At 38.8% G+C, this 26,503-nt stretch overlaps 1 protein-coding gene across 10 annotated transcripts in view; it reads right to left on the bottom strand.

Annotated features, from left to right (window-relative positions):
• Positions 1-398: 398 nt before the first annotated feature.
• Positions 399-26,503, bottom strand: part of ZNF804A (zinc finger protein 804A) — a 228,827-nt gene continuing 202,722 nt past the window's right edge. For 7 of the 10 annotated variants that reach the window (XR_013929986.1, XR_013929990.1, XR_013929996.1 and 4 more), the window contains one exon: positions 399-4,181. The gene's annotated coding sequence lies outside the window, so the exon portion shown is untranslated. The remainder of the gene's footprint in view (positions 4,182-26,503) is intronic. The other 3 variants (XR_013929989.1, XR_013929987.1, XR_013929988.1) reach the window with 3 other exon arrangements.

The raw sequence follows: 26,503 nt of genomic DNA, 5'->3' as shown, positions 1-26,503 counted from the left end.
AGGGGCGAACAGGGGCGAACAGGGGCGAACAGGGGCGAACAGGGGCGAACAGGGGCGAACAGGGGCGAACAGGGGCGAACAGGGGCGAACAGGGGCGAACAGGGGCGAACAGGGGCGAACAGGGGCGAACAGGGGCGAACAGGGGCGAACAGGGGCGAACAGGGGCGAACAGGGGCGAACAGGGGCGAACAGGGGCGAACAGGGGCGAACAGGGGCGAACAGGGGCGAACAGGGGCGAACAGGGGCGAACAGGGGCGAACAGGGGCGAACAGGGGCGAACAGGGGCGAACAGGGGCGAACAGGGGCGAACAGGGGCGAACAGGGGCGAACAGGGGCGAACAGGGGCGAACAGGGGCGAACAGGGGCGAACAGGGGCGAACAGGGGCGAACAGGTCAACTCAAACTTTTTGATAATACTGAAAAGGTAAGTGGCACATGCTTTTTTTGTCATAGAAAGTCACTATAGATGGAAATGATAACCGTTTTAACTGCAATAATGCCAAGAAGAGGAGTAACACCCACAGCGATAAGTGTCTGCATCAATCTCTCCCAATTATAGGCCAGCTGTTCCGTTCGGCACATCTCCACAGAAGATTAAAACCAGAAGCTGGAAGGTAGAAGCAAGAAATCAGACCTTAAATCTCAAGAGTGCATCGCTAACCAGTCACACCAACCAGACTTTTGAAACAGCCTTTGAAATGTTACTTGGAAAATCAGAGTCTCCTACAGCACAGGAGGAACAGCATAGAAGGAGGGGGAGTAATGTTTAATGCTTTGTTTCAAAGCGGGATGTGTGAGCCTCAGATTTTGAAGTCCAACATTTTAGTTATGTTTAGAAATACAAGTTACATCACAAAATTAACAAAAGTGAAGTTCGAACCAAACATAGTCATAGAACCAATCCTGGGCACAGAAACCCTTTCCTTTAACACCATGTAATTTCTCACCGAAATGAACACCATCTAGAGGAGTTCTTACAGCTTTGTAAAACAGCCATTATGACAGCTGTACTTAAAGTAACAGTTCTTAATCTGAAGGATGCTAGGTAGCTTCATTCAAGGTATTGCTGCATTTCTGGCATTTTACAATTGGTTATGGCCACCAAATAGTTCAAACCTATAAGGCAAAAGTATAGACCAGCCAGTCAGACACACAATTTACATTTCCTAAATGACTACAGATAGAAACATCCCCCTAAACCTGAGTGTTAGTGGTTCCAGTGCCGATTAATGGTGGCACATACAGAATTTCCTTTGCTGAGCTAACACAGGTCAGTTTGAATGCCTTCCCCAGCTCTCCACATGGGCCTCCCCTGCAGCCCAACAGGGGCACGTGGTGGGAAGGAGGCTCGGAAACCCTTTTCAAAGAAACCTGCTAGCAAGATGGGGAACAAGATAATCCCAGGCATCATCGTCACTGGAAGTCATTCCCACTTCCGCAGCCTCTCATGGGAACAGCAGTAAAAGAGACATAGCTGCATTTTGACTTTTTTTTTTTTCTCTTTTTTTATCTATTAATTTCAGTCTAAAGAGCAGTGTAACACTTAGAAATAACAGCATTACTCTCTAACTCTTCATCTGGTGTGTGTTTGTACACCTCAAGAATCTCATTTAACTTTAGTCCTTGCTGAAGGAAAGGTGTTTCAGCTAGGCTTTATTTAATCAATACATTAATAATATATACTCTTTTTCCTATGGAAAATAAATCTTTTTTTGTAACCACACAATCTGTCTTCACTCTCATCCTCAAAGTCCCACTCAGTCCCTAAGGAGGAAATTTGTGTGGCATTAAGGAGCTGTGTGGAGATTTAAGCCTGGCCCTGGTCACAGGAATGGTAGCAGTGAACTCCCAGACGCAGGGCACTCTCCCACCATTCCCCATCAATGCTGACCAGGTCATACTGTGTTTCTGTTATAAGGCAACTGCTGTGCACAGCCAGGAATTTCTTGGATTGGGAAAGACTGGCAGAGGACATAGCTCTGAAATGCAAGCCGTATTCTCTGACACTTGAGAGTCACAACAGCGATTGTGAGAACTTAAAGCAGCTGAGTGCGTTTTAACTGCAGAGAATTTTTCCTTATTATGTGGACAGACATAAAAATTCCAACCACAGCAAACGTATTATGCTTGATCTTAGTTTGGTTTTCAAAGTGAGGAACAATGTTTTAAGTCAGAGTCCTGAAAAGTCCTCGAGACACTGGAGGAGAGAATGCCATGAACACACAACCCAAAACGCAAAATAGAAACATTTTGAGATTGCATTCACAACTCCTAGTTCCCAAAGGTAAAGCACAGTAAGTAAACAAACCGAAAACAAAATGCTCTTCCAACTCCCTTTCAAGACAGTATTACCTGTCTGAATCTCTCTCGCCGTGCTAGATTTCCACTACACATCAGTACTTTGTCATTTTGTCACCATTTGAAACATTGTCATTTTAAATTATATGACAGTCACAAAGAAAGTACCTGATGTGTCCAAATGATGAACCACCAACTCCTGCCAAAACCAATAAAAAGTGGCAACAGTTATTTTCTGCTGGGTAAACCGCTTCATTTCTGTATTACTGAAGACTCCTTCCATAGCTGATAAATGGCATGTTAGCAGCCCAGGACCATTTGCAGTCTTCAAACCCTCCCTCTCCCCCTCCCATTTCTAGGCTCTCCCCCTTGCCCAGCCAAGTTTAAAAATCTGATGGAAGTTTTAATCTTTGCATTTTTTCCAGCATCCCTTCCAACAGTTTCTGCTCCCAAGTCATTCATGACTATTTAGCATGTACCTCAAAGAACTGTGTAGTGAACCATCTGCAAAAATGGTACAGATTATACAGACTGTGGAAACAAACAGGTGTTTGTCTCATCATCCCACTGAACATCTGAGAGATAACTGAAACAACAGCCGCCCATCATCTGTGGGAAAAAACACACCACGTTGCAAATTGACTTGGCCCCAGCGACACTTTAAAGCCAGGAATGGGGAACATGTGCTCCAAGCATAGGCAAAAAATGTTATTTCATCGCAGAGCATAAGACTGTAAAAGCACAATACTGGGACAGAGTGAAAAAAACTAAAAACACACAAAAGAACAGAAATATTCAAACGTTCATTAGCATAAGTGCAAATTGAAGTGAAACACTTGAAAAACTGGTAGTGCCAAGGGATTTTACAGGTACTACTACAGGACTTGGTAATTTAAAAAAAATCTCCAGTGTGAAACAGTCTGAACAAGCAATATGTCCCCGAGGTATCTCAATTGCTTTTTTTAAACTATTGGTAAAATGCTTTTGTTTGTTTACCATGCACTTACAAATCACCCTACACCAGACAACTAGCGATCTGTTACATGTACTACAGGAGTTATTTTTGTCAAATTTCTCTGCAGCCTGTATTGTTGCACATGAATCCAGTCACCGAGAAGGCAGGACGCCATAATCCCAATGCTGGGTTCCCTACTAAAGCACAGGATGCCTGGAAAAAACAAGCTACCTTTGTGACTAGTCAGTCCTATGCAATTTTTTTTTACTCCTGGCATGTAATGTACAGCTCAGAGATCTGCTTTCTTTGAGGACCATTGCCATGATCTCCCTTCTGTCCCAGAGTGCTGCAGAGTTTAGATTTTTGGGTGAGTAATTCTGTAAAGGGCCCCTTCCAGCAAGAACTGTTGAGTATAAGAAATTATTTTCTTTTTTTTTTACCTACACTAAATTTTATACAGAAAAAAAGATAGATTTTTGTCTGAAGTGGTTCTTCTTGTAGCTGAACTAATTTAATTTAGCAAACTAAGAAAGAAAAAAACCACCAACAACTTTGGCCTGTGAGGTCTCTGATGCAATTTTGGGCATTTGCATGACATATCTACATGCAGTGTGGTTCTAAAAACAAGCAAGGGAATTATAAACTGGGCATATGCTTTCAAACTAGATTTCCTTAAAGTGGTTGCTACATAGCTCCTAAAAAAATACCTTATACTTTTTTATTATTATTATTATTCTTTTCTCCTTTGTAAACAGAAAGATCCTGCTAGTTCTTGAAAGGTGAACATAGCATTTCACCACTTACCAGCTCAAGGTGATGGCCTACACTTGCACTCCCAGACCTCTTCATGTAACATCCCCTGAAGATGGTAGCTGCCACTTCTCTAGCTGAGAGGCTTTCCTCTTCCAAAAGATCTTCAGCCTCTAATCTGCAGAGTTACACAAAAGCAGATGAAACCAGTTAAAAAAGTTACGGCAGCATAAAGAAGCCTGATAAATAGGGTCACGCTGAGTTCTGTGCTGTCATGTCTAGACCAGTTACGACACTGCTCTCATCTGTCAGGTTACCGTTTGCCCTACGAGAGAATAAAACTATATGGGAGGTTCCTGACTGATTTCAGATTTCTGGCCATCATCTCTGTATTACAGTAAATTCCTCAGCAAAAAAGGAAAGTATTGATGATGCCACATCCAGAGCTGTAATACTCTGTAAGTGGGTTTTGCGGCCAGATGATTTTCTGTGCCAGTTTTTGAAAAACATCACCACAATGGACACTTGAACATTAGCAAGTGTTCCTTCATTTCGCTTTTGTGTCCCCACCAATCACCGTGGTATAACATAGCCCCTTTTAGTGGAAAACCATTTAAGGGGTTTGCACCTATCAAGGTTGTTTGATTTGATTTAGCAGACCCAGAACTAAAGCTGTTTGATGAAGACCTTGGTTTTGTCACGCACTTAGAAACACGTTGCATGCAGCCAACACAGATAGTATTATGTTGTGACAAAACACAGGAGCAAGCTACCAAGCAAAGCTGTGCTTTGATTGCAAGGTGACATGAAACCAGCAGTGAAACCATAAAGAAAAACATTTTGTATTCTTGACAGAACTCATGATTCTAAGCAAGTATTTTGCTTTTTGACAACCACTACTAGGTACCAACAGCAGAATTTCTAATTTCCCATGCTGCAAAGCAGAGGTGTTCTGTGACATCTATTTCTTTTTTGTTCAGGCTGCAAAAGCATTGCCTTTAAGAGGTGTTGCATATGACACTTTTTACTTAGCATCACTATCAACATTGTTTTCACTACAGTTAACAAGAGGCCTTCTGCAGTTTTGTGAAGTCTTTCAGCACTAGCAATTAGAAGATGTACATTAGAAAAAAAAGATGGTCTAATATGTACAACACTGGTGAAACAAGCAATATTTTCCCTGCTTCCAGTTCATAGAGCTGAAGACCCAAAAAAACCCCAAAAGCCCCAAACAAAATAACACAACTTACTGGACCTTCAGTAAAGGAAACAGAAAATGACGACCCCCTTCAATCCCAGGTCAGACCCAGTTTACCTATTTTCTGCAATAACTGGAAACTTAAACCAGTAAAAGGTACGTGCCCTACCCCCCAACACAGCTTAGAGCGTTGGCTATGCCAGCACACACAGAACTCTTTAGCATGCTTACTTCCCTTTCCTTGAAGTATGGACGATTTTTATGCCATTTCAGGAAAGCAAAAAGACAATACTTGAAGATGCTTTAATGAAATCCTTAAACCAGTCATTGACTTTCCAGTTGACGATGAATTTTTTGCATATTACTTACTAAAACATTTTTTAATCTAATTAAAAGCATGATTTACTCATACGCATACTACTTCCTTACTAAGAAAACATGCAATAGAAAATCCAAATGAAACCCTTGCAAAACACCATGTGTAAATATTTCCAGATGAAACAACAAAATAATAATAATATAAAAACACACTACAAACCTCCCCAAGAATACACCAAAACCCCCAGAAACTTTAAACATCTGACTCTGTTCTACTTCATTTGCTGGGTATTTCTGAATGAGGTCACAAGATCCCCAACCATTACTGAACCAACCACTCTCCATGCAGCCTCCAAAGCACATTCCGATGTTCATGAACACAAAAAAAAATGATTTCATTATCTTGGAAGCTTATCCTTAGAGAACAAATAGCCCTATCATTTTACCACCCACTCATTTTGGGAAGTTTGCATGCTGTCAGCAGCGATCCTCAGAACAGTCAGGTGAAGGGCTATTGATACAGCGCTGTTCACTTAATTTTGTTTGCATAATCAGGGGATAAGATGGGTGAAAAAAAAACCCAAAAAGAAAAAGGTGGCTTACATAATTCTGCTTGGGTGAAATGTTCTAGCAAAATCTTGCCTTCTTCATAGGAAAGATTATTGACATTATACTTGGACTGTGGCCAAATAAATAATTGTATTAATCAAGGGGCACATACAAGGGTTGGAGTTGCAAATACATTTCTGAACAATCCTTTTTGAAATACTATACTAATCAAAACATAAAGCTCCTCCTAGGAAGGTATCCAGGATAGCTGTTGCTCTATGCCACTGGTGGTGAAGTGTTTATATGCTGTCAGTGGGAGAGATGACATACCGAGTATTTTTTGATAATTTTAAGTGAACTACAATGGGCTGCTATCTCTTCAGAAGGAGACCAAGCATGAAATGTGAATTAGCAGAACAGCAGACTTTAAAACTACCAACACTACCATATAGAAATAAAAATGCCATCAAAAATCTTTTTAGGAGCTTTCACTAATAAAAAGAAATCTGGCTACTACAGTAGAAAAAAATGGCGTCTCTCCCACCCCACCCCATAAAACAGTCATGAAGATAAAGTGCTGATGCATCACGCCGCCATTTGTGATTTTGGAAGATATTCTGACCGGGTCCCAAGAGACACAGAGTATAAACCTTTTCAAGAAAATTATTCAAACTTATGCAATGTGTTTGAAAAAAAAAAAAAAAAAAGATACCAAAACCTTCCTAACCTAGTATTTTTGCATTTAATTTCTAGAGTTTGTGTGTGTTTGGGTGTGTGGATTTTTTGGAGGTGGTTTCTATTTTTTGTAGGGGTTGGTTTTGGGTTGTTGGTTTTTTTTTTTTTTTTTTCTTAATCCCTACACTATTTTCTTTCCTTGTGTTGTAAAACATTGCTGATCCAATGGTAACAAAATTCATCTGGCAAGAGCCTTTTGCAAGAGTAAAATAAGAGGTAATGCCTATGAAGGAAAAGGTTTGTTTTTCACAAACATGACTGGAAAACAGGAACTAAGCGGCTAGAAATTTCCCAAAAGCAGGCAGTAAAAACTAGTAGCCAAGGGCCAACCACCACATCACCCGCCAGTCCTTCCCTGTCTGCAAACGGCAGGTCCCGCAGGGCATCTCCCCAAGCTGGCTCCCTGCCCAGCTGTGTCAGGGAGTATCTTCCACACACTCCAGGAACCTCCCAGGCTGTTTCCTCTCTACTGTATTTCCAGTGGACACCTGGTACGTTGAAGTCCCCCATGAGAACAAGGCTAGTGATTCGACTCATACCAGTGCTCTTACTGAGTTCTGAATGTTAGACAGTGTTACTTTTTTTACTGAAGGTGTTAATGTATGCTCCCTATTTTTCTTCTCCATAGTATGAACTGGGGTGAGTTTTATTAATAAAATTTCAACAGTTATCAGCAATTTACTTCTCTTCCTCAGGCAGAATGTAGAAAACTTTTAGAGGGAAAACCCTATTAATATAGTTGTAAATCAGGACCCAATAGCTAGGCATATTCCTGACTTTCTACCATTTGAATGCATTACCAAGCGCTGCCTTTAAAAGGTATTTCGTATATTTTAATTCTCATAACGAAAAAGTGTCAACACTATCTGCATGCCTATGAAGGCTTCTATACAGAGACACTCTAGGCAAAAGGAAAATTGGTGAAGCCTCCGATGAATTTTTGATGTTTCTGTAGTAACCGAGAGTCTTTTGCATTCAAATACAAACCCCGCATCACTTCTAAAGTGCCACCAGACCTGATCACAACTGAGCAGGAAGAAACAATATTAATAAAAACACTTTTAGCCCCACACCTTAAGTTTACACGTTCATTCATTTGTATTGCTCTTTAAAGGTAAAGGCTTTCCAGTGAAATATATCAAAAGTATCAAAGACATTAACCCTCCACTGCACTTGGTTTCACTTTCTTGGTGCCATCTTATACCCAACTTCTGGAAACTGTACATGAGGATATTGAAACAGTAAACTTGCCCTTTGCCTCTTCACATTGCTCTGGTGGTGTCATAATTTTTGAAACATTAAACTTTTGGGCCTAGTATCCCATTAGAATTCATCCACAAATCAAAACATGTCATGCTTCATCCTTGACATCCTTGACATCCTTGACAAAAAGGAGACTTCTAACTTTTCAGGGAAAACTACTTGCATTACAGCAATCAAATTCCAACTCGGTTCTCATCTTGATAAAGCAAACAAATGAACTTACTTCAGTTTATGACTATGAAGAACTTTCTTTAGCTTTGCAAATGTCAATGTGGGTCTTTTTTGTTCTTTGCTCTTTTATTTCCAAAGTGTCCACATCAAAGCAAGACTGAGCATTTTAATATCAGAGTATCATGACTTTGATTTTAAATTTTGCCATGTCACTTGCAGAGCAGAGACGACAAATACTGCAACAGGTCTGGAAGGAAAATTCCCAGGCTGATAAATATTAAGCAGCACAGGAGCACGTACAGCGTTACAAATTTAAGGCCCACTTGAATTCACTGTATTTTCAAGAATCATTTACCTACTTCTCTCACTTATCGCCTTCACCTTAGTTTATGTATCATAGATCTGCATTCTGAAACACTTGTCTGGCTTACCAAACAATTTATGCAAATTACTTCTGAGAAAAGCAGGGGGAGGGGAGGGGAATTACAATGATGAGCACAGTGAAATTTAAGTTTCGGATTCTAATTCAAGTCATGCTTGCCAGCTAGTCCATTAACATTTTCAAACCTGACAAGGTACCCCTGCTTTTACAGAACAGTAGGATTGATTTAAAACTGCTGACTGAGCAAGCATTCACCACTCGCTCAAATCCACTCTAGAGATACAACTGTCATGTTAGATTTAGTATCTCCAGATGAAAACGGAGAGCAAATGATTTCATTGTTGGTATAACCATCACGCCACTGACATTTTTTCTTACAACATTACATACTCAGCTGAGGATAAAGAATCTATAGAGGAGAGTAACTGAATTCTTACTTATGACTGAGTAACTTGCCTTTAAAGTGTTACTGTGTTTCTGCAAAAAAAAAAAAAAAAAAAAAAAAACACACACAACAAACACAACCAAATCAAAACAAAACCCAAAACCCCACAAAAAAACCACCCCACCCTAAAATAAGAGCATTCCAGATGTTCTGAATAAAAAACCTGTGGGTGTTTCCAGAGGCAAACTACCACAGCTATTTAAAAGCTGTAAACAGGAGATTTTAAAGGCCTCAGAAGTAACTCAGGCCATCAGTTTAGAGTCACTTGGATTGGACAGTTGCTGCTTGAGGGTCAGCACAGCAATATAAAGTGTCCTTCCCACCCCCTTTTTAAACTGCAGGGCAGGTCCTTTCTCCCTATAAATTGTCACTAGGTGTTTACCAGCCATTAACTTAAAAGTGGCTGTAATTTCTCAGCATGTAATTAGCAATGGTGACTAAACCTGATCAGGCATCATCCTGTCAGCTGTCTGGGATTACGGATGCAAGGCACCTCTCTCCCAGTCAAGACAATTCATTAGTTCTGCTGTTTGAGAGCAGCTGTACCATTTGAGATGCAATTTATCCAGATTCCTTCAAAATTATTGCTGAAACATGGGAAGATGATAAGCGATTTGATGAGGCTATGTATTTACTGTCAGGTAACATTATAGGCTGGACGTGCGGTCAGAAGCAATAGGAGATGATGTGTCATCAGAAATATTGCCCTTTTTAAGGGTGTTTTATGGATAACAATGCTTTAACACGTCAGTCATGTCTCATATTTTGTCCTTCATCTAACTTAATCTTTTGCCTTAAAAAGGGGCCTGTGAGGATGATTAAAATTTTACCTTTCTGTCTCCATTTATTGATGTATTTTTTAAAAAGCATCCCATTTCGTCAAACAAAACTGTTCAAAGGATAAGAAAATATCAAGTGCTCTGCCTGATTAGAAAATAGGTTGGGACAAGAAAAATTCAAAATAAGTCTTAAGGGATTTAATTCATCCATTTTAGCTTGGCATTTATTTCTCAACTCATGCTCCAAGATACATCATCAATGCGTATCTTCTGAACAGACCTGGAACAAATTGCAATGCTTAGAAAACTCAACAATGTAACTCACGTCTGTTTTTTAACCCCAGTGACAACACTCGTCCCATACCTGGCAGTGTGAAGACAGCTCAGAGTGAAAAAGCAGACAGCAGGGTTCTAACCAGGTCAACCCCCTGGATTTCCATTTTCTCATTGCACGTTAATGTTACACCAGAAGACTAGCCATACAGAGCTGGACCCAAAGGCCAGTTTGCCACTCCAGTAAACTGCATGTCTTGGTTCTGCCTCCTGAGAACAACATTTCTTCTATTTCGTTAACAGTCCATACATTCGGACTAGCTTATGGCAGCCCCCATGACTGACTGTAACCAAGTGTGCTCAATTGCTCATGATGACAAGCTTTCCTACGGATTTGACTTAGACTTTGGCCCAGCTTTAGCATTCAAATACATACACTCATTAAGTACACTGATACTTTTCCAGCAATGAAATGTCACAAACACTGACAAACTCTTCATGGTCTTAAATCCAATATCCTGTGGCCTCACCGACTTCTGGATTTTAATTTGCTATCCCAGTGCACAGTAATTTCTGGTTATCTATGTCATACTCTTAAGCACATCTCAAGATGAAATTTTGGCAGGTTGTCATGTTTGTTAAGAGAAAGTGTTCTGACTTTTTTTGCACTCGTCTTTTTTCCATCTGCCTTTTAAAATTGAACATGCTGTGTGTGAATGTATAATCTCTGACCATCTGAATGTGTGGACCTTTTCATCCCCTTTTCTATACATACATGCACAGACATTAATTTTAATCGGGGAAAGCGAGGATGAAATACCAATGAAAGAGGAATTGTTAGTCTTGACATTTCATTTATGGATATAGCTGAGAAGATTAATGCCTGAGCCAGCAGCCTGTCCATTACTACCTTCAGCTACTGGGAACGAAACGTCATGTATGACAACTCATTCCTCACTGCTCGTGAGAAATTCTTACCACCATTTCATTCCATCACCCTTGATTTATCTATACAATAGTATTAATTGAACCATGAAATCCACGTAATTTCAAAGAAATTCCACATGATCCCTTTTCAGGGTACACATGCATGTGTGTAAATATTAATTGAAAGAAAACACTAACATTTGACTTACATGAAGGAAATTGCATTTAAGACTACTCGCTCCTCAGGATTCTGCTGACTGAAACACTTCAAAGCAAATGAATGTACCTATAACCTCAAAGGGAATTAATTAGTTCAGTTTTTGGTTGAATTGAGTACTTTGTGTGGCAAGGGGTGTGTTTATGGTTTGTTCACAAGCAACTGGTCACGTTTACTAATGGAGTTTTCCCTTCATGATACAGTTTCTGTCAATAAACACAGTGTATCCAGCCAAAGGTAGCTGACTGTAAGCTGGTACTTCTTAGTTCACCTGGCCCGGTAACAAACACAGAAGTGAGAAGCAAATACTGAGTCAGAACAAATTAATTGATTGAAAATGCTGAATGAATAGCTCTGCTACTATTTAATGTATGCTTTCACAAACAAGGTATGGAAAAATTTATACATCATCGTCTAGAAAGAGTATAGAACAACACAACAACGATCAATTCCAGTAAAAAACACAGTTGGAATATCTCCTTTTAATGGCAGCTCTCCTCTTTTGAAACCCATTCTGTAGATTGGAAACAGTGAGCTCTCTAGTTACACCCATCCTTATGCAATTAAAAACCAGTACAGCAATAATGTTATTATTTCTCCCTCTGGGTAGTCACCACAAACTCGGCACAATAACACATCCATAATGTGGTGATATTATGCCATTCTACCCTGTTTCAATACAGGGCAGTCCAGCTGTTGGGAGGCAAAGTGGATCTCACAAGGTCTTTTGGCAAGTTCAGTATTGGAAAACATAGTAATGCAGGGCCATGCTATACGCTTGGAAACACAGAGCGGGTTCATTCAATAACCCAGGTACTGCTGCACCATGCACTACCAAGAGGAAATGTGCTAACAGGAGACTCGCTTGTGCTGATTATCAGGGCACTGGTCTGATACAGGGATTGACGCAGGTACATTTGAGAAGGCCCACCCCAGGCTCAGGTTCTGAACATACAGGCTTCAGTGAACAACACTGAGCCATTAGGTTTAGCATGTGGGTAACTTTCCTGTCCAAAACTGTAGACGGAGAAAGTTTCCATGATTCCACTACAGGGGGGGTGGGGCAGAAAGCAGCAGCAAATCAAACCCAGTAGCTCAGGTAGAGAACAAGTCTATTGCTCCCCCCCCCGCCCCGCCACTGCCCAAATATGTCTATTTTTATGTGCTTGAAGGTGGGGGGGTGGATAGAAGGAGAAGAATTAAGAAACAGAAGAGAAGGGAGAATATAAGGGTGAAAGTAAAAGTAGCTTTGTTTGCAGACATCAATGCCAGGATGACTATTCTACAACGAAGTTAGGAGTCGATCCTATGTTTCTTGGGTCCTTTTGATTCTCAGAGAAAGAAATTTAATGTCTTGCTATTAACACTGTTACAATTAGACCTTTCTATTAACATAAGAATATAGAGAAAAGAGTTAGATATGAAATTCAACACCTAGAAATGAAGAGAATTCTGTTTCATTTTAATGTCTACTTCAATACTCACCTGAGGCAAAATGGAAAGATATCACCCTGTTTAACTGAGAAAAAAAAAAAAAAAAAAAAAGCTTTATCTAACTTATTAGAAGGAAAACAAAGTCTAAACAGGTTTGTTTGGGACAAAAGTAAAACATGGATATAGATGACAAAATTATGACGACACCTGTGTGTGAAGGGGCCGGGGCGGGGGAAGGGAAGATTACTGGGATGAATTCATTTGCATTCATGGGGAAAAAGACAGTTAAGATGCCATATTATACTTATAACAAAACTCTTACTGCAAGTGCACAGATCAAGGGTATTTTCTGCACACTGTAGCAAAGTAGTATCTTGCACGTCCTAGATGATCCACAGGGATAACAACTGTGTGCTAACACGGGAATTGTTATCCCAGTAATCTGAGCTTCTCTGATTGCACACATGCATCACATACACAATAAGATTTAATAAGGGATTATGGGTTTTTCCCTGTTACTCAAAGACATGATTTGCATCATTCATGAAAGCTCCAAAAGTAAAGAGATGCTGGGTGTTTCAAATCATTGTCCAGGACTACATCCTTTAATTGCGGATATTGTCCAAAAGACCATGAGAAAAATCCAACTTGTTCAAAATTTACTACTTGCTGTGCAGTGCATATGACTATGTATAAAGACCATCACTATCTTTGTCAAATGATATTTCTAGTGAAGTATTTAGGTAAAATATATACAAATAATCAATAAACACTTTTCTGTTTTCTAGCATTAATATCATTAAATTCTTAAGACAACTTGACATAATTTATGTTTTTCACATGGGGTAGCTTCACATAAGACTAGCTAGACTTCGGAGAGGTTATTATAGACAAATCACTGGAGAATGAATTGTTTACAGCGGCAATGGGCTTCTGGAGCTTTCCTCTTTGAGGAGATACATTAGCTACTACCACCAGGTATTTTAGCACACTATTTTCTGCAGTCAAGCACATTCTTTCTGCAACACCAAAGTGTCAGACCCTTGGCAGACAATTCCAGTAACAAGAAGTGAGGCAAATATAAATTGTCTTTGGTAACACAAGAGAAACTCAAAGGCAATTTTTCCACTAGGAGAATTTGTCATCTTTATCCTGAATTTTCCAAATGCTTTGAACATGGAAAGTGTCTACCTGACATACAGGTTGCTTCACCATAAAAGTCTCATTTCTTTGCAATGCCTAACATGCCAAAGCAATAAGGAGGCGGTTGTGCTGAAATGTTGACTCCTGTACACACAGACAAATGTATACCATGTCAAACATTTTCTTAGAACTCTAATTTCCCTGTAATTCTCCAGGGAGAAGCTGTTAATGTACAGAGGTCATAAAACAACACTTTTTGAAGAAACTTACTTCGTAACATTCTTTATATTGATGCACTACTTGAATTAGTGAGATCAAGGAATCTCTACTTCCCACCTCACATCGGCACACTACAATGAGCATTTTCAGGTGTGGGTGACCATGCTAGGACTGTATTGACAGCCTTCTGATCACAAACATCAGCAATTATGTCCACCAAGAAGTTTTCTGCTATTCCATTAACATGGCAGAAGCACATGATACAGTGACTCCAATTCCAGCGTATAGGAAACAGTCACTAATTCGAACAGGACACAGTATAGACAGACTAACACATTTAAAAATGCAAGTAATCTACCAACAATAAAAGTGAAAAAAATAATTCTGATGGTTACTATCCAATAAAAATGCTCATTTCTGTAATTTCCAGGTATTTCTTTATTTACTTGGGCAGCTTTTTGCCTTTAAAATGGCTCTTTGTGCTAGAGCTATCATTGAAGGTTCCATTATTAGTATTTTTTGGACAGGAGATGATCTGCATATTTAGCAGTTCCCCTGTAAAGTTCCAAGTCAGGGCCTGTCTTAACACCCAAGCCTCCTAGCAGAAAGACAGACAAGATGACAGAAAGGGGGGCAAACCCAGGCCACTATGATTAGGAGCTACTTCTTTCTACAGGAGACAGACGAGCACAGTTAGTCTGGATTCACCACCCCACTGCCAGTCAGATGACTGCCGCGCACTAACTGAGGCATTTCTGGTCCCACTATTTCAATGACGTAAATCTTCACAGTCATTCCACTGTGCAGCCAGCACCTTATCAGAGAGGTATCACCCACCTTCATCAGCCTAACAGCTGGTGCCAAGCCCACTGCAATAGCTTAGGCCTAGTAGTAGGTAATCTCAACAACATTTGACATTTAGAGCCTGTGAGGAGTCTTCCGGAATCCGATTACATTTCTTAATAATCTGTACAAAGTGCATGACACTGGTCCCCCCTGCAATATACCTATGTCCATCCACTAGACTGTTAACTTGGTGCTTTGAGAAGAGCCGCTATTCTAATATTTTTAAAGAAATCTGAAGGTTGATGCAATGTTTTCAAATAAGACTAACTTGACAGTTTTATAAGACACCCTCACCAAAACCAACCCCACAGCTTTTTAGGATTTACATCTCTACCTGCTTGCCAGTTGCACAGGCCAACAGACTCACGGCTCGGACAGCGTTTGTGTCACCCATCAGATGACTCCCCCTCTCCCCCAACCCTGTCATTAGTCACCATTTGCTTCCAACATTCCTTCAGGGAAAAGCTCACCTTCAGGTTTTATTCCCGAGCCAAGCGAAGAAGCTTTTAAAAGTTACCTAACATATACAAGAAGCTGTAGAAATAACAGGGCTTAAAAAGAATTACAACGGACTTCAATAAACAACTCCTTTAACAAAACCCTCAAAACAACAAAACACCAAAAGGGGAAATTTGTTTCTTTGTTTTCTGTTTTGCTAACCAAGCCATCATGTCTCATAAGGTGCAGGTGTCAAGGTCATTCCTGCCATAGACTTCCTGAATAATTGTAGGGGAATTATTTGTGTTCTTTGTGCTTCAGTTCTCTATTCATTAAACTGAGATGATGGCACTTCCTTTCTGTCCTTTGGCACATTTCCTCTGAAGTCTACTGTACATTTTATTGGGCATGAACTATCCCTTCTTATGCCTAAATTCAGTATCTTTTACAATACAACTTTGATTTCAGCTGAGACCTCAATCAACAACTAGAGAAGAAATAACAATAACTTACACATTCCAGCGAAAACTTTTTTGTTTTCTTTTATACTGTCATTCCTCCTAAAACATCACAGCTGAAGCATGTTGTATTTTAAAACAGATATTTTAATTCTGTGCTTTGTAATGCCACATCACCTTGCAGGCATCCAACATTACATGTGGAAATCTCTCCCAGAATACAGCATATTACTTCTAGAAACCAAAGTAGCATTGATGAACTCATGCGTCGTTTTTAAGCCCTTAATTTTATAGGCTATACGAGTTATTTTTAAAACATTCTTGAAGACAGGGCCTTTTGATACATGAAGAGCACCAATCCTCTAACAAAGCCTGTAAACAATGAATATTTCAAACGTGACCTACTATTGTATCACGATTGATTTGGAAAAAAAAATAATATTAGAAAATGAAGCAGCCACAGGCAGAAGCATCCTTTGATTTACTTCCTTAAATGTCTCTGGATTAAGTAAAGGGTATCTTGGAAATGAAAGCAAAGACTCCTGACTGTGCTTAGAGATGCACAGCACCATTTCAGAGCAAGGATGATTTTCAAGGATAAGCTGTTAGGGCTAATTTCCTGACACCTTCCCTCCCCAAATACCTGAATGCAAATGCTAAGTACTAGTCTTTCCTAGGATCAGTTGGACTATTCTCTTAACAGACAGACTTTGACCATGGAACCATGTTTAATATACATCAAGGAGTGAACAAGTATCATGGAAAACCCTAGATTAACCCACTGTCTTTACGCACTTAGTTTTACTACATTTCAGAACTACTGTTATACAGAAGGCCACTGGAAAGCTACACTCTCATGATCACAAACTCCGATGGATTAAATGTTCTTTGGCACTGCCTTGTACTACTGAAGAAATAAAAATAGTCTCAATGAAAGTCATGTCGTCCTATCTTCACCACCAAGCAGGACTGGAACAGTCACTATCTTTGAAGCACGGTCCCTTCCTGCCCTACGCTGCTAAGCTATATGACGAAAAAAAATTTTTTTGCCTTTCTACTCTCATAAAATAAATAAAAAAAAAAAGACTCATCATTGCCTTTTTCTTTGTTGCTCTTGCTTTCACCTTTGCCTGGATTCAATCTGTTTATGGATATAAAAGGCTTTTCAAATGCATCCACAGCAGTGTTCTACTAGTAGAGTACAAAACCAGCTGAAGTTGTTTAAAATCAATTAATTAAATAATCTCTGTAATTGTTTTATCAATAATAAAAAAATGGATAATATTAAGAAAAACAAAGAGAGAAAGAGCAAGGGGATGGATAGGTTGCAATGTTTGCTATGACAACGCCAGCTTGTACCACACAATCTCCAAGTACACGGTTTCAGATTAAAAAAGTTATTTATCCTAAAGTTCAGGTTAAATAAACATTAAAGACTGAAATCTCACTAAGGACATTACCATTTTTGTTGCCAGCAGACAGAGTTTTGAGGTGAGATAAAAGGGGGTTGAATTTCAGAAGAGTTTCTACTTCTTCATGAGCTAATACTTGGGCCTCTTCATTAATTTGTTTGGAAAATTAACTGATTTTTATTATTCAAATCAGAAGTTGTCCACATTCACCTTATTAACTTTTTAGTAAGCCTTTTAATATGTTTCTAAACTATAAAGAATATTTCAGTATAACAAAGTTCATTACTGTAACAGCAGTGAGTCTAATCCAGTCCTATATATTGAAGACATTATCCAATTGTATATCTCCACAAAGCTGCAAAACACACACTACTGAAATCCATAAATTGCAAAGAGTTGCAAAAAAATCCAAATAGACAGGTAATTAGTACCGGTTGCATGGACCCATATCATTTCCTATATTTTTATGGTTGTTTTCTGGAAAAAAAAAATCAAGATAACAAATAATGCTTTTTCATCCGCATGTCAAAGACAAGACACTTGGAAAACAACATACCTGCTTACATCTATACATTCTTGTTATTACATAGTTACAAAACTAATTGCAATCTATATTATCTCTAGGCCCCTTATATAGTCAGAAAAAATATAAATATCATACAAAAATTAGAAACTACTACTACACTACCACCACCACCAAAAGCACTGTCTTTGTCTCCAAAGGGAAAGTCTTTAGCTCCACATCTCACCCTGCCCGGCCCTCCTCTCCTCTACCCGAGGAAACATTTTGTACCCAATGAGATTCTAGGAGGTAAAACCAAGAAAAGCCCACCAGGTAACTTGTGAATCACTGTGTTATATCCTAATATAGCAAAATGTCCTTCTAACAGCAGCAAGAAGTAGTTGGCAAATATCTGGAGAAAACAGCTCTCATTTTGCTTTACCGTGGCATTCTAACCAAAAGATCGGAGCAACACAGTCAGAGATAGGTCTCACTCAAAAGACAGGGAAGAACTTCACCTTTTGAGTGCAAGCATCTAGAAGCATTAGAAAAAGTAGAAAAAGAGGTAAATTAGTGGATTACTACACAAATTAGGGGTAAAGCTGCAGCGAGTACATCGGGAATGCTACAGCCAGAGAGAGGAGGTCTACCGAAAACAGTACTTTGGCAGAAGGAAGATCTTTTGGAAGCATGCAAGAAAGCACCTAAGACTGAGAACTGACAGCTAATTAGATATAAACTTGTTAAATTTATACAACAGCAAAAAAAGTAATGGTGATTTTACACCCTATTAATAAAGATTTCATTCTGTGGACAACACTGCTAATTAAATGTCTTCCATTGACAACTGCTGAGCCCAAGTTTACCATATTGCACACATGCAATGCAACCCAGACAGATACAGACAAACTGGGGCAGCAGGAAGGGAACGTTGCCAGCTATATATGAAGAAACATTTCAATAACATTAATTAGCGAGGTTGGACAAGCTGATCTCCAGGTGTCCCTTCAGCCTCAACCATTCTGTTGTTCTGTGATTCTGCAATTATTCAAATGGTTCGAGAGACACGAATAATGGACAAAAAAAATTCTCAGCACAGGTGAAACTACATTTCACACACTAGAGAAACTGTATTTTGTAATAGTGAAACAGACTGGAAAGACAGAGATAGTATTTGTACATGTGAATGCAATACAGAGAATGCTCCATCAGTTACAGTACTCCTGTATCAAGACTCATATGAGGTTTGACAGACTGAAAAGTATTGAACTCCTGCTTAAGGGTCTGTTCTCGTTGGAACATTTTGTGGGAAATTCAGAAAGTTTTCTTTGACTCTGCCTCAATTAGCAGATGACCAATATAGTTTTTGCCAGGACCAAGGGGCGGGAAATACACATTTTCCTCATGTCTAACCTCAGTTCATAACTGAATCCTACAATGACAGTGACCCAATTACAATGCAAATCACTTTGAATCAGAAACATCTATCTCAAGATCTGACATGAGCACACAGTTGAGAATCACATAGAATTTTCATAGCAAGCTTAGTGATTACTTTGCGTTCTTTCAATATCCTGTCCTTGTCTCTCTACATCAGGTGAGGAAAGGAACTAATCTGTTCAAGCACCATTGCACACACTATAAGGAAAACAAAAAGAAATAATTCTCACGCAGGACCCCAGTTTATCTGTCTTCTCATGCAAGAAAATTGTGATACCCTCTCCCTAAGTGAACTAGGAACCAAGTAAAAGATAACTTTGTTATCTATTTGCATATTTGACATCCTTATTACATATTTATCCTTCAGGGGGTATTGCTGAATGGGTTGTCTTGGCAATAATCTGGAACATGAGGGGACTAGCCGCTTTTCAGTTTTCAGAGATTTCCTTCAAAATTTCGTATTTAATTTCAGCCATAATGTCTTCTCTGTAAAAATCACCAAAATCAATGTATTAAAAAAAAAAAATCACTGTAAGTACTAATATATTATATACATATATATAAAAAAAAAATGACTTGACAGTCAAACAGTCCTCAACATCTTTCTGTTGCCTCATAGATTTGAACCAGCACCTTGGGAAATAATGAAAGCTGATTACAATCCCACCTTCAAATTTAGCGTTTGCTGTTGGAACATCCTTGGGAAAGTATAGGAGCTTTCATGATTTCCCATGGAGGCCACACAATTTAACTGGTTAACAAGCGAGTCGTCGGTAAAAAGAAGGACCTCAGGCAACATGTGTAGCAGCGGAGCATACATCTACATCCTTTGAAGAAGCGCTTGTTTAATGAACATTAAACTACTTCAAACAGATTTGTTTAGATTTCACTGGACTGTGAGGAAGTTTTCACGATCCACTTTAGAAACATAAGAAATCCATATGCAAAACTAAAATGATATCAGATGACAATCTTGTTTATAATGATGCCTGCGGTCTCATAACAATATTAAGAAACTAATTTCTCACTCTGTTTCCCTCCTGTAATTTTTTGAGATGTAACTGATCATTCCTCAGCTGTAATTTTGAGCTCCGGTGAACTGTTGTGGATGTTCCATTTAAAAAAGGAAAGAAAAAAACACCACCACACACACACGTGTGAACTGCAGTCTTTCTTCCGCAGTCAAACGGTGCAACTGATCGCGTTCTCACCTAACAAGCAGCCCTCAAATGATGACTTACAATGTTTGTCAGATAAGGCAGAGATAACACTTCCCTGCTTTTTTCCTGATTAAAAAGCCACAATCATGGATAGAAAAACAGAACCTGTGTATGTGTATATGAATACATATATATATTTTATGTGTATATCTGTGCATATGCAAGAGTTGTATTTTAGCTATTCAACCTTCAGATCGCATTCTGAGGCAAATGTGATCAACAACTCAGAATTCAGGAAAAATAATAGCACCTAGTCTTATCTGATATAACTGCTTGGCAGTCTTTCGCAGACGTTTATTTTTCCGTCAGCTTTTCTTTAAAAAAAGTCAACTAACACATGCTTACGTTTTTTGAGATCCTTCATAGCAGGTAGCTACGAAAATCCAAGCCACATAAACCCAGTAATCACAGTGATTTATGGTATCTCAACCTGTAAAATGAGTTTAGCCATTTGTTTAGCAGGATATGGCTAGGATAAACTCACACAAAGCTATTCATTTAAAAAAAATATCATTGCAAATGCTTAAGGCTATGGTTAGAAGAAATGATATTTTTTTTTGCAGTGGCTATTAACCTGTTTTCGAACTAAAAATCAACTGTTTGAATCTTGCCTCAGAAAGATACACACAAACTATTTCTCCAATTATCAGAATAATTTTGAAACCTGTATTTTCCCATACTAGTAACAGAGGCTTCCCAATTCCATTGACTGTATTGCATATTTTTGCAGTGTCAGCTATTTGTGACTGTGTTAATGAAATGAAAAAAACATTCAGTTCTGAGGCCCCTTGCATTATATAATATCAAGAGGAGTTTTCTGAAAGAACTTAACAGCTGTGGGAAGGAAGGGAATTCTCTCTTCCCCCGCTTATGATGTACTGTAGAGATTGAGATGTTATGAAGCTATCCCAAAGCTCCGGCCAATGTATTTGCCTAAGCAGGACGACCTCCAGGTACCAATATACTGAATCCATCCACCATTGTTAACAATAATTGCTGTTGATTTTTAGCCCTCATCGAATTGAACAAAAGCAGTGTAGCAGTATAGGATATAATAGAGTAATCATAACAGAATGAAGAGGTTTGCAGAAGTGGAGAAATCATTAACTAAGATAGAGAAAAGACTATATAGCAGCAGCACATACGTTAATTCTCTTGTGGATCTGTAATAATTTCCAACATGTAGTTTTGCTCCCCTCCACCCCCAAGTAAAGTTTTATGTTGTTTTTCAAGGTCGGGTATTTTTATTCCTTAAAATACAATAAAAGAGACATTCCACTCGCTCTCAGCAGAAGGTCTATAACCTTTTCCATTCCTTCGACATTATAATTTAATTGCTGTGGAAACTCTTTGATTTGTGTTTATTAATAAACACAGCTTGCATACATAATGTCTGATGTAAATTATTGATATGCTGTATTATCTCAGCTTTTCTGTACAGGTCCTAATGAAAATAATTTAGTTTTGACAATCTGACTTCCAGGGTTTTGTACTACAGCTCTCAGCGGGACACAACCATGCATAGATGTGTTAACCATTAAATAAATTTTCTTCCAGCAAATGTAATCTCTCTGACACCAATCCATGCTTGGCCACATTTTGAAGGTTATATTTTAAACTGCAACTATTTTGTCCATTTTCTTGCAATGAAAAGGCTAGAGATTGTCCAGAAGGAAGAAGTACTCAGCGTTAAAATTTTTCAAGTTACAAAATAGTAAGATTTTCTTTAAATGAAACTATTAATATACCTCTCAGAGTTGACCGACTTAGTTGCACACCCTCTACCACCAGCCATCCACTTGCTTGAAAAATCACATACATTTAAATCCCACTAACCTCTAGGTATGATGCACACACCACAGCGTGGTAATATACCTACGTTCATACATACCGCCCACAGTGATGATGCATGCATATGAGCTTAGAGATACTATACACATTCCTGACAGTTGTCTGCACGGACTTTCATACTCCTACAGACACCAGCTCCATCGTCCTGAAAATTAAATCCTTAGATGCCCAACATAAACATTCCAGTGATATTTTTTTTTAAACAATACTTTCAAGTAACTACAACATTTATCTAACCAGTCCACATCCAAGATTAAGCTGGCTAACCGTAACTGTCAAAGATACTTCTGTATCACCAGTAGTACCTAGTCATTATAGAGAAACGATTACCAGAAAGAATCTAAATCACAGTTAAGAGCAATCTCAAAGTACAATGTTGTAATTACCATTTGAATTTCAAATACAGAATACAGGGAGCAATATGTCTCTTTGGGACAACATTTTCTAGTCTTATTGCCTTTAAGTTTTGTGCTTTTTATTAGAAAATAGTATTTTCCATTATTCTTTATAACACATTGATACACTGCCAATGCATTTTTACAGGCATAATATACAACACTATGAATATATTTACATTTACTCTAAATATTTGAAGAGGAAAGCCCTTGATATAAACACATAAGGGTTATTTCTAAGCTGGTATCATTTTGCATTTTATCCATGCAGTCCACTGGAACTGCAAATCAGTGGGGAAATAAATCACCAGCACTTTTTGACTACGTATTCGGGCTTCTGTCATTTTGCCTGAAATGTATTAGATGATCTTTACTAATAAGAAATAATACATCTGGCCTAACAAAAGACCCCCCCTAATACTCCTGTCAGCAACTGAGGTACCACGCTGGTCCCAGGAGGAAGGGAGCACTCTCCGTGGGCAGCAGCAGCTGTCGCTGGGGGAAGAGCGGGCAGGCCCTGCCAGCAGCATCGCCCCGGTCCCGAGACCTGCTCCTTCCTCCTGGTCTCCTGACAGCAGCAGGCCCAGATATCTCTGCCTTCCCCACACGTTGCCCTTCCCTCCATTTGGTACAGCTAAGTTTAATTTTCTCTGCGCTTTTCCAAGAAGTCCCACCTATAAACATCATCCTTCAGACAGTGAAGGCTACTTGGAACCGTGGATCATTACTCCGACACATCAAAACAAATGTTGATTACACCAATTGCTGTCAACTTCTGGAAATATTGTAACTTCGGTGTTGTATAATCTTAATGCCATTGACTCAAACGGGAGATTAACAACTGGTATTATTTGGAGCACAGATAACAAGGGTAAGATGAAATACAGATACATATCTCCTTTATGCCCTACTCTCCAGACCGCAGTCTTTAATTTGCTGAAGGTAAAATTGATCCTTCCCTATCTGGATACATAAGTAGCCCTGTGGAAGTGTTCTTTACAGCAGTGCAGGCTGACGGGGGCAGATGAGCAATTTATCCTCCGCCAACTGAACAACTAGAGTACATATATCTAGCATATATCTAGCTTCTGAAGAACAGAATAGAGGGTTTGGGGGCTTCCCTATTCTACCATCTACCCCTATTTTTGATGGGTTAGTTCAATTAAAGAGAGTTTTATATTTAGGCCCTTAGCCAAGGTGATTTTTAACCCTAGCTCTTAAGAAAAACTGGTGGCGTTTTCTCTCCAATTGGAGTTTGTTTGAAAGAAAAAGTATTTGTGGCCGGGAATAGTTAACACCCAGCTATGACAACGGCTGCTTCCGTAAAGGAGAAACCGTTTCCAGGAATATTGACAATCTGATATTTTCTGACCGTTACACAGAAGTATCAAATGCCACGTGACGATCAAAGCATTCCTCTGGAATGTCACCTTTGAACACGAATATTTCTCTAGAAAAATGACTGGTAATCCTCATAACAGTTTTATCCTTCACATTTCAATTTTCTCATAACAGCATACCAATCTTCCTAATTAACAAACAAGTATGCAATTCAGTTTCTCCAGTTTAAAGCAGATGTTACCAAGATCTGTCGAGAGACTTCCAGGCATGCTTTGTTCTGCCAGTTTTCCCCAAGTTCTTTCTCTAATTTAAAGGCTTTCTGTTCTTATCATTGTTTGGTGGTTTGGTGTCGGTTTTGTTTTTATTTGTTCGTTTGGGTTTTTTTGCTTTGGTTTTTACATGCTATCAGTCAACTGTGCTCTGACTGGCTACATTTACATTCCTTTCTATCACCTCTCCAGAGACATTAAAAAGATTTTTCTTTTTTTCTACCCATGAACGAACAGATAAGAAATGAGACATATTGGAAGTAAAGATTATTAATCAAGCTCAAGGGATGCTTCGTGATACTATCCTGCCATCCTTTTTCCTTACCATGCCAGCACGCTTAATACCGAAGGACGTGCTAGCAGTCTCCAGAATTCATTACAATCAGCTTTAGCATCTTATAATTATAAGGACAAAGTAACCGACAAAACTGCTAATGCTTATTATTCCAACTCTCTTTTTTGAATCAAGTTCGACATGCATTTGTAGTAACGGAAGCACAGTAATTTAGTTTTCATTACCATCCAGTGCAGCGCATGTATTCCCGCACACTGTTAGTAATCCAGTCAAGAGCTTCAACGGGGAGTCAGTAACTGCATACCGTACAGATGGTAAATACTACACCCGTCTTATCTTTTACAAGTGTTCTGTACTCAAACCATACCTACAACACGTCCAAGAGATTTAATACAGACTGTTCATACATTGCATAGTCAAAACACGTGCATCTTAAAGTCCAGAACATCCAACACAGTGCAGCATGTGTGTGCTTAATTTCCCATTTAATTCCCGATATACATCAAGGTTTCTTTCTCGCATTCCCCTATTATTCATGCCACATAAACTATTGCAGATATATATAGAATATCAGATTTAGTTTATTTTGAAGTATTTGGATCAGAAAATATACATCGATACAACAGGCGAGAGTGGCCTACGCTGGAGACAGGAGTTACACGAGAAGGAAGCAAATGCTGCAATAACTTAGATGCTAATGGGGTAATGCACTCAAGGCTAATCCGCACCGGCAGTAGATAATGAATTATTAATGCAAACAAAAACCTCAATGATCACAAATGCTTCCTGCTTAACTAATTGATACTTACAGCAGTTAGTCACTTATAGTCAGCATGCTCCAGAACTTTATTATTTCTATTAGAACATATTTTATGGAGTATCAGTGTAAAATACTACACCATCTAGTATTTATGGGTTTATCGCCACAAAAACCTTGCTATACAATAAGATTAACTCTTTCAGAAAAATCTGGCTATTGGAGATAGAGTTTTAGTCTAACTTAGAAAGAAGTTGCAGATTTCTGAAAATTTTGTCCCTATGTTTCAATTTCTAAAGATGCAAGCACGGAAGTCACAAGACTTCTGCAGCAAAAGCTAAGTATATAAGTAATGAACATTTTGAAAGTTACAGAACATGAAAAAAATAAAGCCCACACAACTTCTGAGGTTGGCTTGTCCCCTTCCTTTCATTGAAGAATATGCTGCCTAATTGGTATGTACGATTCATGACATTCTCGTTGCACGTATTGGAATGAATGTGAGCAAGATAGTCCAGGATTATCGGAAGGAGAATCAACAAGGCTGCACAAATAACTAACACACCGATCGCAAATAAAGTATGGTATAAAGACTACGTTATTTTCATTTTAGCTGTAATAACAGCGGTCTTTTCATGTGGATTTGGAAAGACAGTTGGGAAGCACATATCAGACAGAAACAGCACTTTTGAAATTAAAGCAGCATTAAGTTTTGATATTTCTCATCCTCTTATTTGTAAGCAAAAAAGATGAATCAATATTATAAGTCTTCCAAGCTACCAGTTGGGCACAATTAGTTTTCCAATTTTATCATAAACCTATTTAGTATGCAACATACCCTATCACCACTGTGTAATTCAAGAACAACCTAGTCCAGAAAAATCTTAGACAGTACATTAACCCACAAGAGGCGCTGAAGTACATTTTCTCACATGGACTAGGATTTCTCAATTCCAAGTTTTATTCTATTCTCGATGATCCAAAAGCATATTACTTCCCCAAAGGCACCCAGGTATCCATCCATTTTTTGCACAGAAACTCTGTAAATACCAAGTTTTCCAGCGATGTAATGAAGATACATTATATGGAAAGTCTCGTGAGAACTTAATATAGCTTAGGAAACCGTATCAAGAAAAAAACATACCCTAGAAAAATCTGCTTTTGCATTTTCTTGTAAAAACCACTTAACAGTTATTTAGTGCATTTATTGCATTCATAGCACT

Source organism: Falco punctatus, assembly GCF_963210335.1.
Source record: "Falco punctatus genome assembly, chromosome: 8".
Taxonomy (NCBI): domain Eukaryota; kingdom Metazoa; phylum Chordata; class Aves; order Falconiformes; family Falconidae; genus Falco; species Falco punctatus.
The sequence above is the reverse complement of the archived record's forward strand: the minus strand, read 5'-3'. Positions and strand labels throughout refer to the sequence as shown.